General features: G+C 59.1%; 1 protein-coding gene across 1 annotated transcript in view; it reads left to right on the top strand.

Moving 5' to 3' along the window:
* The window catches only part of ENDOV (endonuclease V), a 68,005-nt gene that overhangs the window by 43,610 nt on the left and 9,853 nt on the right, over nucleotides 1–14,542 (top strand). The window lies entirely within an intron of this gene.

Below are 14,542 nucleotides of genomic sequence, written 5' to 3'. Positions count from 1 at the left end.
GGGTTCCCATTCATGCATTCGTTCCACGGCCCTCTCCCAGGACCCGCCGTGTGCTGCCAGGAACTCCCCAGACACAGACGTAAGAGCTTTCCAGCTAATTTTTTTTTAAGTTGATGTTGAGCATTTTCTTGGTTTTAAGTTTCAGTTTCATGCCCTTTTCTTAAACGCTGGCGTCTACTACTGGAAGCTAAATTAAGATTCTCCAAGACGGAATGTGGCTGGGCCCAAAGCTGAAGCCCTGAATGGCTTGTGGTTTCCCAGGGCAGGACGTTACAGGGCTTCACAGACAGCTCTGGGGGGTGGGGGGCGGGGGTATAGCCCACCCCCAATATCAGTGTCATAGCAATACCGTGGGTGTCGCCTCCGGTGCAGGGCTAGGCGTTCCTGGGAGGACAGTGGCTCAGCCTGCGTGCTCTGGGTCCCCAGCTTGGCTCCGAGGTCACCAGCTTCGAGGTCTGGGTGGAGGGGCGCCCAGCAGAGGCCTGGCTCCCAGAGAGAGGACACGGTCAATGGTGGCATCTGTCACTATCATGACCGTGGCTTTGTTGTGCTGTTGGCAGGACTGGGTGAGTCCGGGGAGGGCTCCGAGGGGTGGGTCCCATGTGGCAGGAGGCGAGGGCTGTCTCTCTTTGGGGCCCTGCCTCCCACCTCTTCCTGTGCCGTGGCTCAGGGTCCAAACCCTTCAGATCCTGGGAGAGGGCCCTCCTCAGAACCCCGCTCCGCGGGTGGGGATGGGGTGGGGGGAGAAACCTGAAGCAGGGCCTGCGGCTGGGAAGACAACCAAAGAGGGAAGGAACCTGTCGGAGGTCACAAAGCCCCCTTTCCGGGAAGATTTCCATTTCCTGTTTCATTTCCGCTCCGCGCAGGCAGGCTCGGTGCTGGGGAGGCGGGGAGGGCGGGAGAGCTGGGAACTGCTCCGAGCCAGCCCTGGCCTCCCCCGGCCCAGCTCAGGGACAGCCTCACCGGGCTCAGTCCCTGAGAGGAGCCTGTGTCCCCGCTGCCCTTAGAGCTGCGCATCGCTCCCTGACTCCATCAGGGCGAGAACCGGTGTTTACTCAGTGCTGCCCATGGGGGGGGCCTCCCGGTCCTCACCCGGGGAGGTCGGCCCAAAGGAGGGGTCCTGGCAGTGCGGGGAGCTGTGGTGGGGAGCGGACCCACCACTTCCGGGCCTCACCTCTTACTGCAGCTGCTGCTCGGGGCCAGGTGTGCAGGGGCTGCTGCCAGCTCCCCACGGGTGCCGCCAGGGGGCCCACCGTGTGTTGGCCCTGGGGCCCCTGCAGAAATCTGCTCTGCACACACACACACACACACACACACACTCACACACACACACTCACACACACACTCACACACACTCACACACTCACACACACTCACACACTCACACACACTCACACACACACACTCACACACACACTCACACACACTCACACACTCACACACACTCACACTCACACACACACACTCACACACACACACTCACACACACTCACACTCACACACACACACTCACACACACACACTCACACACACTCACACACTCACACACACTCACACACACACTCACACACTCACACACACACACTCACACACACACTCACACACACTCACACACACTCACACACACACTCACACACACTCACACACACTCACACACTCACACACACACACTCACACACACACTCACACACTCACACACTCACACACACACTCACACACTCTCACACACACACACACACTCACACACACACTCACACACACACTCACACACACTCACACACTCACACACACTCACACTCACACACACACTCACACACACACTCACACACACTCACACACTCACACACACTCACACACACACTCACACACTCACACACACACACTCACACACACACTCACACACACTCACACACACTCACACACACACTCACACACACTCACACACACTCACACACTCACACACACACTCACACACACACTCACACACTCACACACTCACACACACACTCACACACTCTCACACACACTCACACACACACACTCACACACACACTCACACACTCTCACACACACTCACACACACACACACTCACACACACACACACTCACACACACTCACACACACTCACTCACACACTCACACTCACACACACACACACACACGCACACACACACTCACACACACACACGCACACACACACACGGTGTCAGGGGGTTCAATGCAGGTGAGGCCACCCTGGACCCATGACGTGAAGAATTGATGGACGGGAAAGTTTCCAGCTCATAAGCCTCCAGGGAGGTCCCACGGGACGGCGCACCGGTTGTCCCCAGCAGCAGCCAACTGTATTAATGACCCTTGCATTCCCTGTCCCTCCAGGACCACTTCACAGATAAGGCAGCCTCAGGCTCTGCTCTGGGGGGAACCTGGCTAACACAGGGGCATCTGGGGAGCACACAGCAGCAGGGCCCTGACTGAGGCTGGGGGTCAGGGAGGGCCTTCCCAAGGAAGAGACATTTAAGCTGAGCTCTGGAGCAGGAGGGGGAGTTGTCCAGGTCAAGAGGTGTTCTAGGTGAGCACGTGCAAAGGCCCTGAGGCAGCCAGGCATTTGAAAATATCAATAGCAGAGCCCGGGATGAGCAGAGGGGTGAATGTGGAGGTCAACAGGGTCTCCTCTGTGGGTCACCCTGAAGGGCTGAGACCGCACTAGGAACAATGGGGGCTCCGGAAGGGTCCAGGGCAGGTGACCACATTAGAAAGTCAGCGGAGAATGGAGCCAGCGTGGGCACCAGAGGAGGCAGGGAGACCAGATAGGCTGGCCTGGTGACCCTGGGTGGGAACAAGGTTGGTAGGGGGAGAATACCCCAAATTATACCATATGTGGGATCAGTGACCCTCAGTGTGAATGACAAGGCTGCCCCCCGCCTTGTGGCTGCCCTGGGCGATTTCTCACGGGCCCAGCAGCCCCACCTCCCCTCCACAGGCCTCTGACGCCCCCATATTGGCCCTTGGCCTCTGTTTCCTTAGTCCTGAGGTCAGTCCGGGGACATTCCCAACACCCCTGCTTGGCCTTTTCCCAGCTCCAGCCAGTGGTCTCGTCACTGCCACATGGAAAGCCCCTTGGTGGCTGCTGGAAGGTGGGGACAGCAGGGGGGGGGGCTGGCAGCACAGAGGCCTGGCCACCTGCAAGCCCACCTGCTGGTGGCCATTCTCAGACCACCTCACACCTCCGCACCCCCAGACGGTCCCGCCACAGGGGTGGCTGCCATCCTCGGTGGGGGAGCCTCACCCTGGACCCCAGCTAGGGTGTCTGGCCCTGCTTGCTGCCCCTTAAGTGAGGGGATGCCTCGGAGAGCTTGGGGGGAGCTTGGAGCCGGCTTCGAAGAACTGCTGCATTTTGCTGCAGTATCTGGATTGTAGGCCCCAGTGCTCCCTGGCTGGCCGCCCCTCCCTCCCCTCTCCCGCCTCCTCCCTCAGGCACACACTTGTAGTGCCAGGTCTGTGAGGTCTCGGCTTCCTCCCGTGACTGCCATTTATAGCTGCAATCATGTCAGGCGACCGGTTCACACTCCCCGGGTCCCAGCAGCACGACAGAGACACGGGGCCCTTTGTTTCGAATAATTAATTTGGTTTTCTGTTGCATAACACCCTGAAAAGCTTTCCAGGGCGCGCTCCCGCCGGCCGGACACTGCGAGCTCATCAATATTGCATCGCGTCGGGCACTACTGGGATGCGGCTTCATTAAAAATTTAATTGTGGTTTAAATCTGCAGTGTTCCCTTTAAAAGGATGCCTGAGGATGCAAAGGGAGGGACAGCCCTGGGGTGGGGTGAGCAGCCTGGGGGAGGGGGAACCCCACGCACACCCCTGGGAGGGAGGGGGCCTTCTCCGGCGGACAGCCGCCCCTCTCCTATTGGCTGCCTTCCGCCCGACTGCTCCTGATGCTGGAGGGAGGGTGACTGGACCATTCACAGAAAATGCTTCTCCAAAGCATGTGCCATTTCCCTCCCCGCCGGCCACAGGCAGCTCCCTGGAGCCCAGGCCTTGGAGGGGGCTGGGGTGGGCGGGTGGAGTGCCCTGGAGACACCCTCCTGGCCCCTCCGCGTGAGCCCCACACCCACCACCCCAGAAATGGGTGCAACCACCTCCCAGGTCAGTAAGTGAAGGGCCCCACCACCCAGCCTGTGTCACCATCACCCCTGTGTGGCCCTGGGAAAGTGGCCCTTGCTGATGGTTAACAGTCCACAGGACCCTGCTGGGCGTGGCTGGCACCTGAGAGGCCACCATCAGCCTTATTTCTTCATCAGGACTCCCTCCCTCTGGAGAGGAATGGGCTGGTGCCACCACCTGCAGCCCACAGACCCCGCCCTGGGGCTCCACTCCAATGGGGGGGCATTGGGGGGGGAACGTGGCCCCTCTTTCCAGGAGGGGAAAGAGATGGAGGGGGAGGGGGAAGCACAGGTGGGCAGGAGAGGCCCTGGGGACTTCACCATGCTGTCCTGGCTGGGCCCGGCCTCTGCGGTCCCCACAGGCCCTGGCAAGGCCACGATGCCTCTGAAGACAGGCTCTGCGCATCCCAGCTAACTTCTGACATTGTTCCGGCGTGATTAGGTTAAACCTCCTGGGGCCAGCTGGAGACGAGGACAAATTGCTTTGTAAAATTGATTTGCTGCCTTAGCATTTACAGCTCGCTGGGGGCTTGCCCACAGCCTGAGGGGTGTTTGCGTCCCTGGGTTGGCTCCCTCCCCTCCCCATCGCGGGCTCTCGAGGGCCACATGCACACGGGTCACTAGCCACACGGCCAGGACACAGTCTTAGGTGCTGCTCACACCGGGGTGCATGTCCGTGTCCACTCGCGGAGGGTGCATGGTGAGCCCTCGGCATCCTGAATGCCCCCAGGGGGCGGGGGGGCAGGGGGCAGATGGCCACCCACAGCCCCAGCTGCAGACTTGCCTGAGAGACCCCTGGAGGTGTTCGCTTCCCCAGGGGCACTGTGGGCCACAGGGGTGAGAACTGGGGTCTAAGCATCTGAGCTTCGCAGGTTCCCTAAGAAAAGGCGGGGCCAGTGCTGGGCCAGGGCCTCCTGACCCCGAGGGCCCTTTACGCCCGCCCAGGCTGCCCTCCTGCATGCCTGGGGGACCAGGACAAGGCAAATACTGTGGTTTTCAGAGGCTCTGTAGGCTCAGGTGTAGTGTGATGAGATCTGCAGCATTTATAGCTCACAGGTAGGGCACCAGAGCATGTGGGGCAGACTCACACAGCTGGAAGCGGGGGACCCTCCAGGGACAGAGGACCTGCAGGGGCCAGGGGTCCACCCAGACAGAAACCTGGGGCTGGGCATTGCTTTCAGGCTAGAAAAAGGAAAGACAGTTCCTCCCTGGCCGCCCACACGCATCCCAGAAACCTCGGCCTGGTGCAGCCTGGGAAACAGGACTGAGACTGTGGGCACTGCTGGTTTCCTCGGCCGCTTCCCCTGCAGTCCTTGAGCTTGGATTTGGAGCACCCCAGACACCCCAGGGAGTGTGAGGTGGTCGGGGAGCCTGGCAGTGAGAGGAGCAGCTTGGTCTCGCGCCTAGGCCTGAGCCGGCTCCTCCGCTCAGCGGCTGTGTGGCCTCTGACAGATGGCTGCACCTCTCTGGGCTGTGCCCAGGGTTCAATTGGACTAGCCCCATAAAGGGCTTAGAATGGTGCTGGTCTGTGGAAGCACTTAGTCCCTGCCGAGCACAGTGGTCTCTGCTGTCGCTCCCTCCCTCCAATGCTCAGATCCCAGAGGTAATACGGAGGGTGGAGGGGAAGCCAGTGGAGGTCCCGGGCTTAGGGGCTCCTCGGTGCCCAGCCAGGGAGAAGGAAGCGGGCCTGGACCCTTGTGAAACAGCTGCAGGTCTTTGCACAAATCCCCTCTTTGGGGATTTGTGAGCGCACCTGAGATATGGTGATAACAATACCTGGGCTGCTGGGGGGACGCGTGGGGAGGACATATATACAGCGCCTGGCACGTACCACATCCTCAGTTCGCGGTAAGATCATCCACTGGGCCAACTGCAGGGCCAGGACCCACAGCGGCAGGCCTTGTGTCCCGCTCGCCCCCTGCTTGGCCCTGGGCCCCAGCTGCCCACCTCCGCGGGAGCTGGGCCATCCCCATGGGGAAGCAGCAGGGTGGGCTCTGCCTCCTCTGTCCCCTCCCTGCCCTCCTGCCCTCCATCGAGGACCCGGGGCCCTGGGGGGCCAGGATCTGTGCTCTGGAGAGAGTTGGGACACAGGCCAGAGCCGCTGTGACCTGGCGACCTTCCCCGTGGCCCTCAGTGCTCCCTCCCCAGCATGTGTAGTAACTGGGTTTCACAAGGGCCCCTCTGGCACTGACCCAGTTGTCCTGTCCGGCCTCGCTCTGTCCCTGAGCGTTCCTCCCCGACGCTCTTCAACCCCAGGCCTGTGCCTTCTTTCCCCGGGTCTCATCCCCCACTGATGGCTCCCAGCAAGGTCAGGCCAGCTGCCCCGGAGTTGGGAGCCAGGCTTGGGGTGCCTGGCACGGCCCGGGCTTCTCATGGGGGGTTGTGGGGGTGTCTCCCACCCTTTCAGTCTTCGTCTAGGGATGAGACGGGGAGGCTGGGTCCGTGCCTGGCCGGCTGAGCGGCAGGTGCCAGAGCATGACCCCCCTTAGAGACCCCTCTCCGCTGCTGTGTCTGGAGATGTGTGAGAAGGACCCGGCCTGACTCCTCTCCAAAGCGGAGGCGGTGATGCCAGGGGCGCGGGCTTGCGTGGGGATTCTACGAACGCATGCGTGTCAGACGCCGAATGAGAATGTCCTTCTGTCTGTCTGTCTCCTTCCATCTCCAGTCCCTTCCTGTCTGCTGGACAGAAGGACCAGACGTCCTGGTGAGGGGCTTGTGTCCTCAGGGGCCTGGCAGCTGCCGCTAGTTCCTGACTGGGTACCGGCTGTGGCCGCTGCTGGCGAGGGCGGCCTCCTCCCTGTGCCGGGTGACCAGGCGCTGGGCAGCTCTGCACCCAAGGACCTGGGGGAGCAGAGGGTGTGGCCCCTTGTCCCTTGGTGGGTCACCCCTGGGGCCTCCACCAGCCCAGTGGGTGGCCACGTATGTTCGCGTTTCAGTGTGGGGTCTGACAGCTCTGTCAGCGTGGGGCTGCCGGGGGCGGGCCTGTCTAACAGCAGCGTTCACCCCGGGCTCCGGGAGCTGAAAGGGGCCACTGTCAGGATTCCCACGTGGCTCAGGGCCACGTCCCTGTAAAAGGGAGCCGAGAGCGGGCCGGCCGAGGGCTCGGGTGACTCCGTGTTTAAAACAGGACCTAGGCTTTCACCCACTCGCGCTCCTGAGTGTGGAGGTTTGGCTGAAACCATGGGAGACACCAGCTGCGGCTCCCCACACCCCCCCAACCCCCTCCTCGCCCCCCGCCCGGCCCTGATTTCAGATTCGCCTCTGCACCGTCTCTCAGCTCCCGGGAGCCCACAGGCAGGAAGCCTGTCCTCCGAGGCTGCATGAATAATAGAACTGAAACCATCCCCGGTTAAAAATAGAGATTCTCCCTAATAAATATTTTACGTACTGTCTTTAGGATACACAGAGCCCCTGCCTGAGGAGTTGAACCCAAGGAATGTGGGAGAGGCTGGGCCCCCGTTCTGCCCATGTGTCCCCGTGGCCACGACTCCTGCCTCAGATCCGCCCCCCCCCCCCATGACGTCCGATGGAAGCAACCCACAGAGCTGAAGCCAGGAGCAGCTTGAGGCTTCCGGGCGTGTTAGTCACCTCTGAATGTTACAGAGGCAAGTCCGTCATAACCTGCTCCTTGGTTAGTGCAGCTCGGAGTTTAGAGACGCCAAAGGCAGGTTCTGATGCGCCCGCCTGGCAGAGGGACCTGCACCGTGAGCGGAAGCAGAGGGTCTGGGGTAACCCTGGAGGGAGAGAGAAGTCTGGGTGGGGAGGCAGACGTCATGGGAGTTTAGAGCCCTGGCCCATTTCTGAAAACTTCGCAAGTGCAGTTCAACCTTGAAGGTCCGCCTTAATTAGGACACGGCGTGATCTAGATACAGAAAATGAATCTGAGTAATCCACAGAACGGCTCCGGCTGTGACCACCTCCACCCCCTAGGAGCTTCCCCTGGAGGGCAGGGGAGGGTGGGCAATGCGGGGTCTGCCCAGCACGCAGGCCCTCAGTGGCTGGAGTGTCCTCACATAACGGGGCAGGGAACTGGATGCTGGAGGTGCAGTGTGCCGAGGCCGGGACAGGTGACCCCAGTGGCGCTAAGGCCACATCTCAGCGTTGGTCTCTCACCTGAAACGGCAGCTCCACACCCCGTTTGGTTTCCTTAGACTAAGCGCAGAGGCCCCTCCCTGTGAGGCTGCCTGCCCTGAGGAGTGGGCACTCTGTCCCTTAGGCCCAGCACATCTTGAGGACATTTTGGTTTAGCACACGGCCCTCTGGATGGTATGTATGGTTCCAGGTCTGTTCTTCCTTCAGAGACTGAGCTCCTTGAGCACCTGGCTTAGAACTTGGCACATGCTATTTACACATACGGATAAATGACTGTGTGGATGGATGGACGGGCGGATGGATGGGTGGATGGATGAGTGGATAGATGGGTGGTTGGATGGGTAAATGATGAATTGATGGGTGGGTGGGTGGATGGATGGTGAAGGGATGGATGGGTAGATGGGTGGGTGGGTGGATGAATGGGGGGACAAATGGTTGAATGGATGGATGGGTACGTGGATGGATGGACTCATGGGTGGATGGATGGATGGTGAATAGTTGGGTACATGGATGGATGGATGGATGGATGGGTGAGTGGGTGGGTGCGTGGATGGATGGGTTGATAATGGATGGATGGGTGGGTAAGAGATGAATGGGGGTGGGCAAATGGATGGAGAGATGGATGAATGGGTGGATGGGTGCATGAATTAATGGGTGGATAATGAATGGGTGGGTGGATGGATGGATAATGGGTGGATGGGTGGGTGGGTGGGGGGATGGATGGATGGATGGATGGATGGGGGGATGGATGGATGGGGGATGGATGGGGGATGGATGGATGGGGGATGGATGGGGGATGGATGGGGGGATGGATGGATGGGGGATGGATGGGGGATGGATGGATGGATGATGGATGGATGGATGGATGGATGGATGGATGGGGGGATGGATGGATGGGGGATGGATGGGGGATGGATGGATGGATGATGGATGGGGGGATGGATGGATGGGGGATGGATGGGGGATGGATGGATGGATGATGGATGGATGATGATGGATGATGGATGGATGAGTGGCTGGGTGAGTGGCTGGAAGAGTGCATGAATGGATGGGTGGAAGAAGGCACGTGGTACCAGATTCCAAAGGGGAATTGACCACAGAACAAGAACAGGAGCTCCGTCCCCTATAGAACTCGAGTTGATGACACATGTGCTTTAGTCCCCTCCTGCTGCCCTCTGGCTGGAAAGGCAGGGCTTAGGGAGCAGCGAGGAGCCGGAGGCCCCGACTTCGTGAGGGTGGACGGTCAGAACCAGGCGCTGGGCCTCTGCCACCTGGTGCACCTCAAGAGCCCGGGGGCGGCTGCCACGCTGCTGTACTGAGCCGAGGCTGTGGGGGCGTCACCAGGCTCCCGGATGTTCCTCAAGGGCGCAGACCACGCGGTGCCTGGATGTCAGGCGGCCAGAGCTCGGCACCCACTCGGGCTCCCATCGAGCTCTCTGTGGGACTACGAAAGGAGTTAAAACATTTTTTAAAAATACATTCAATTAGTTCAATAGAAAAGATTTTTAAAACTCTATGTCCCTGTGCCTACACGTGTTTTACGCTTTCATGTTGGAAATGGAAGAAAATCATGAAATGTTTTCATGTCTCTGTGATTGAGGAAACTCTTAAAATATTAAACTATTGCTTAATAATTGATTGAAACTAATCTCAGCAAGAGCCAATTGCCCATTTGGCAGGACCTGGTTAAACTTTTAGGGGCTTTTAGCCCCCCGGCCGCCTAAACTTTGTGCTCTCTGGCTCACTCAGGGCCAGCATATGTCTGTCCTTTGTGGATTTGCGACGTCACAGGGCCTCTCCTGAGCTGCGGGCGAGTCCTCGGGAGGGACCCTGCCTGCGGGGCAAGGGGAGGGGGGAAGGAAGTGAGAAAGTCTGCGAATAACTGACTGTACCGTGGTTTCTAAGTTGCAGAACAGGAGTCAGAGATAAGCCGTGTGGCCTTCAGAGCCACTCAGGGCATCTGTGACTTGCGTTTTCCCACAGAATGACAACTGTGCTCAGCTCCCTGATTTTCACGGGGACACTGACACTGTCGAGCAAAGCGGTGAGAACATGGGCTCAGGCACCAGACTGCCTGGTCCCACCCCAGCAGGTTCCTCTCTGTGCCTCGGTTTCCTCGTGGATCAAGTGGGAATCATCCTAGACACCCCCCCGGGCAGGTTAGGAAAGACGTCCCCGCGTCGGCCAGGGCTGGGGAGGGTCCCAATCATGTCCACTGTGCTGAGAACTCAAGGGGGCTCTGATTGAAAAACAACTACTTTGGCCAGACCCGTGTGGCTCAGCGGCTGAGCGTCGACCTAGGAACCAGAAGGTCCGGGTTCAGGTCCCGGTCAGGGCACAGGCCCGGGTTGTGGGTTCGATCCCCAGTCAGGACGTGCAGGAGGCAGCCCATCAATGCCTCTCTCTCACCGTCGATGCTTCTCTCTCTCTCTCTCCCCCCTTCTCTCTCTAAAATCAATAAAAATATATTTTTTTACAAAAAAGAAAAAAAGAAAGTTGCTCTGAATTCTGTGAAGAGCCGTATGTCAACAGCGAAAGTCCCCTAGACTGTGTGGTCTCGAGATATTTGCACACCCAAGTTGACAGCAGCTTTATCCCCAGTCGCCAAGAGGTGGACACAACCCAAGGGTCCCCTGTTGGACAGATGGATAAACAAACACGGTCCATCCACCCCACGGAGGCGTATTCAGCCTTAAAGGGAAGGGAATTCCCACACGTGCTACAATGTAGACGAACTTTGAAGACAATACATTGAGTGAAATAAGCCAGACACAAAAGGATACATATTACAGGATCCCAGCTACAGGAGGGCCGGGGAGTCAGGTCCGGAGGGACCGGAGTGGGCGGAGCCGGCGAGGGGCGGGGCTGGTGCTCCCCGGGGACCGTGTCAGTTTTGTCCCATGAAGGGCTCTAGAGGTGGGCGGGGGGACTGCTGCCCAACAAGCAAATGTGCTTAATGCCTCCGAACTGGACACTTAAACATGGTCGAAATGGTAAGTTTTACATTGTGTGTATTTTACTACAGTTAAAAGGACACGCTGAGGTTGGCCTTCCTCGGGGAACCCATGGGGACACCTCAAACTGAGAGCCGCACGGACCCGGCGGCCGCTGGGGGGGCTGGGGGGGCCTCCGCCGCGGGGGCAGGAGTGGGGCCAGCTCTCGGTCTCCTCCCCTCCTGCCCGAGCAGCACGCGCGTGCTCCTTCCATAACCGAATCTGAAAAAGCCACGGGGCCGAGAGAGCCATAAAGGGCCTCCCTCCCTCCCTCCTTACCTGCGGCAACCCCTGCAAACAGCCCCCCTTCTTACGGTGGCGTCGCCTCCCCGAGTCTAATTAATATGCTCCTGATGTCGTTTCTCGATTTATCTGCCTCGGAGGTGACCTTTGGCTTCCTGCTGGGCCGGGCGAGGCCTCGGCATGGACTCCATGCACCCCCCCCACTGTGCGCTCTCTAACCCAGTCCTGTGCCGTTTGGTGGCCCCGGCCCCTGTCCTCTCAGTGCAGCAGGGTCCTCAGACACGTGACAACTATACAAGCCCGCTCCCCACTTCTGCATGATCCCTGCCTGGGGGCCGGGGGGACGAGGGGAGGCTCTTCGGAGGAAAACCTGTCAGGGAAGGTGGTCAGAGAGCTGGACACCACCTGGGACCTCAGGCCACTGCTCGGGGCACCAGGCTCCAGACCCCGGATGACGTCTCTGCTTAGCTGGGGCCTGGATCTCACAGCGAAGGGAATGCATGTTCATCCGTGTCCCCAGAGCACGGGCTGGGTCCGGAACACACAGTGGGCCTCACGCGGCCCCCCGCTCCCCTGCACTGCCACTCCGCCGCGGTCCGATTTCTCCGGTGATCAGCCTGGGGCCCCAGCTGTGGCTGCCTCTGAAGAGCGGCCACGATAGTGACCTTGGAAAGCAGCCCCGGAGTCGGAGATTTCTGTAATCATCAGAGATCACGGGGGACAGTACGTGCTTAAAACGGAGCTGTCTCGTCTTGCGCCTGTGTGACACCGAGAGATGAGGAACTCTGGTGCGGGGGCCCCCCTGACCCCAGCTCGGTCCTTCCGAAGCTACGGCGTCCGCGGCTCTGGCTCGGGGTCGGGGCTGGGGCCTGTTGCTTAACCCTTGATATTTACCAGCTCCAGTCCGTTCACCAACCCCCAGTGCCAAGCTCGCCCGAGAAAATGCTGTGCCCTTTTCATGGGGCTGTCATGCACAGAAGCTGTCACTGTGTTCCCTCTGTCCTGTCCCCCGGCGAGCCCCGCAGCAGGCGCCTGCCAGCACTCGGGGGGTGCTCTGAGGACAAGCCTGAAAATGCCAGGGGTAGTTGCACCCCCTTTCTCTCCCAGCCCAGCCTGGCTGCCCTGGTCCAGAGCCCCACACCAAGTCCAGGGCTGGTCTGCCCCTCCGTGCGCGCCCTGCAGAAACAATTGCTGGCCCCTCCGGCTCTGGCGCCGGCAGCTGGGGTCTGGCTGGGCGACGTCTGGAGCAGGGAGAGGGTGGGGTGGGGCATTTGAGCAGGGAGTCCAGCTCCCCCCCGGGCGGCTGCAATGCTCCCGTCCCCTGCTGAGACCTGACCCACCATCCTCACCACCTCGGGCTCCATCCAAGGGGCCGGGAGGCCAGTGGGACAGGGAAGGAAAGAAGAGGGTCCCAGACCTAAGCGGGAAGTGACCCCAAATCCCTGCAACCCTGGGCTGCCCTGGACTGAGCATTTTCTACGTCAGTCGCTGGGTCAGGCTGTCTGTGTAGATTGTCTGACGTGCTGAGGAGGGTGCACCCGCTCCACAGGCTTCACCCCCGCCCGTGCCCTGTCCTGGCTGCCCTCTCACAGACAGGCAGGCCCCGTGCCATCCTTAGAACGGGCCTCAAACTGGTGAAAGGCTGCCTCAGGTGCTAACTGTGTTCAGAGTCGTACTGGACACAGTTCACAGTTGGAATTTCACTCTGTCCTTTCTTTGTGGCTGTCTTGTTGTAAAGTTGTATCTTTTTAATGCTACAGTTGGGCTATTTTGTTGAAATTGCTGCAGTAGCTCTTTGTGTGCCTGTTAGTCACTCATTTTTACTAACAAGGGGGATGGTAGGTCGAAGACACAGTACCGGCCTCTACAGCCCCATAGTCTCGTAGGAGGGACCAGCGTCACCACGTAGCATCCTGTGCAGCCCGCCGAGCCTCGCAGGCCTCAATCCTGCCCCTAAAGACTTCAGAAGTGCTGTCCCCCAGGGGGATTCATCAAATCGTTGACTGGATCAATGAGTTACCTAGAATCGATTATTAGGCTAAAGAGAATATTTTCTTTTGAACACGATTCCTCTCATTGGTATTGCTCTACAGAGGTAGCCAAAGAACTCTATTTATAGCCTATAATTTTATTCTCACAGCAGCCTTATGGACTGAGTAGAAAAAGAACTACGCTCGCCTCATTTTACAAATGAGGGAAGTTACAGGCTTACTAAGTGGTAGAGTCTGGGCAAGAACTTCTGCTCCTTGGACAAAGATTTATTTATTCATCCATCTGTCCACCCATCCACCCATCATCCATCCATCCATCCATCCATCCATCCACCCACCATCCATCCATCCATCCATCCACCCAACATCCATCCATCCATCCATCCATCCACCCAACATCCATCCATCCATCCATCCATCCACCCAACATCCATCCATCCATCCATCCACCCACCATCCATCCATCCATCCATCCACCCAACATCCACCCATCCACCCACCCACCATCCATCCATCCATCCATCCACCCAACATCCACCCACCCAGCATCCATCCACCCACCATCTATCCATCCATCCATCCACCCAACATCCACCCATCCACCCACCCAGCATCCATCCACCCATCCATCCACCCAACATCCACCCACCCACCCACCCTCCATCCACCATCCGTCATTCCTCTCTCCTACGCACACACATCGAGCCCCTATTGGCCATGCCCGGGGCTAAGTGCTGGAGGTCAGAGGTGGCTTGGGCTTCCTAGGAGCCCCCAGTCTGGAAGGTTATTTGGGTCCCATAGGCTATGGCGGTGGCTAATGTTCTCCTTCATGTGTCAAGAATACTTTTTTCCCCTCACGTACGATATGGGGACAGGCAAAGGTACCAGGTAACAAATTCCTTTGTCTGGGTTGGGGGTGTTGGTACCATGGTGAAAGATGAGGCACAGGGAAGAGAGCGACGCCTTGTGACTCCCCGTGGGTCCCAGCACAATGTGCTGAGCAGGTCACTGTGCTGCCTGGGCCTCCTGGCAGCCGTGTGAGGATTTCTGGTCTCTC

This window comes from Miniopterus schreibersii, assembly GCF_964146895.1.
Source record: "Miniopterus schreibersii genome assembly, chromosome: 16".
Classification (NCBI taxonomy): domain Eukaryota; kingdom Metazoa; phylum Chordata; class Mammalia; order Chiroptera; family Miniopteridae; genus Miniopterus; species Miniopterus schreibersii.
This window is presented reverse-complemented; position numbering and strand designations above follow the sequence as displayed.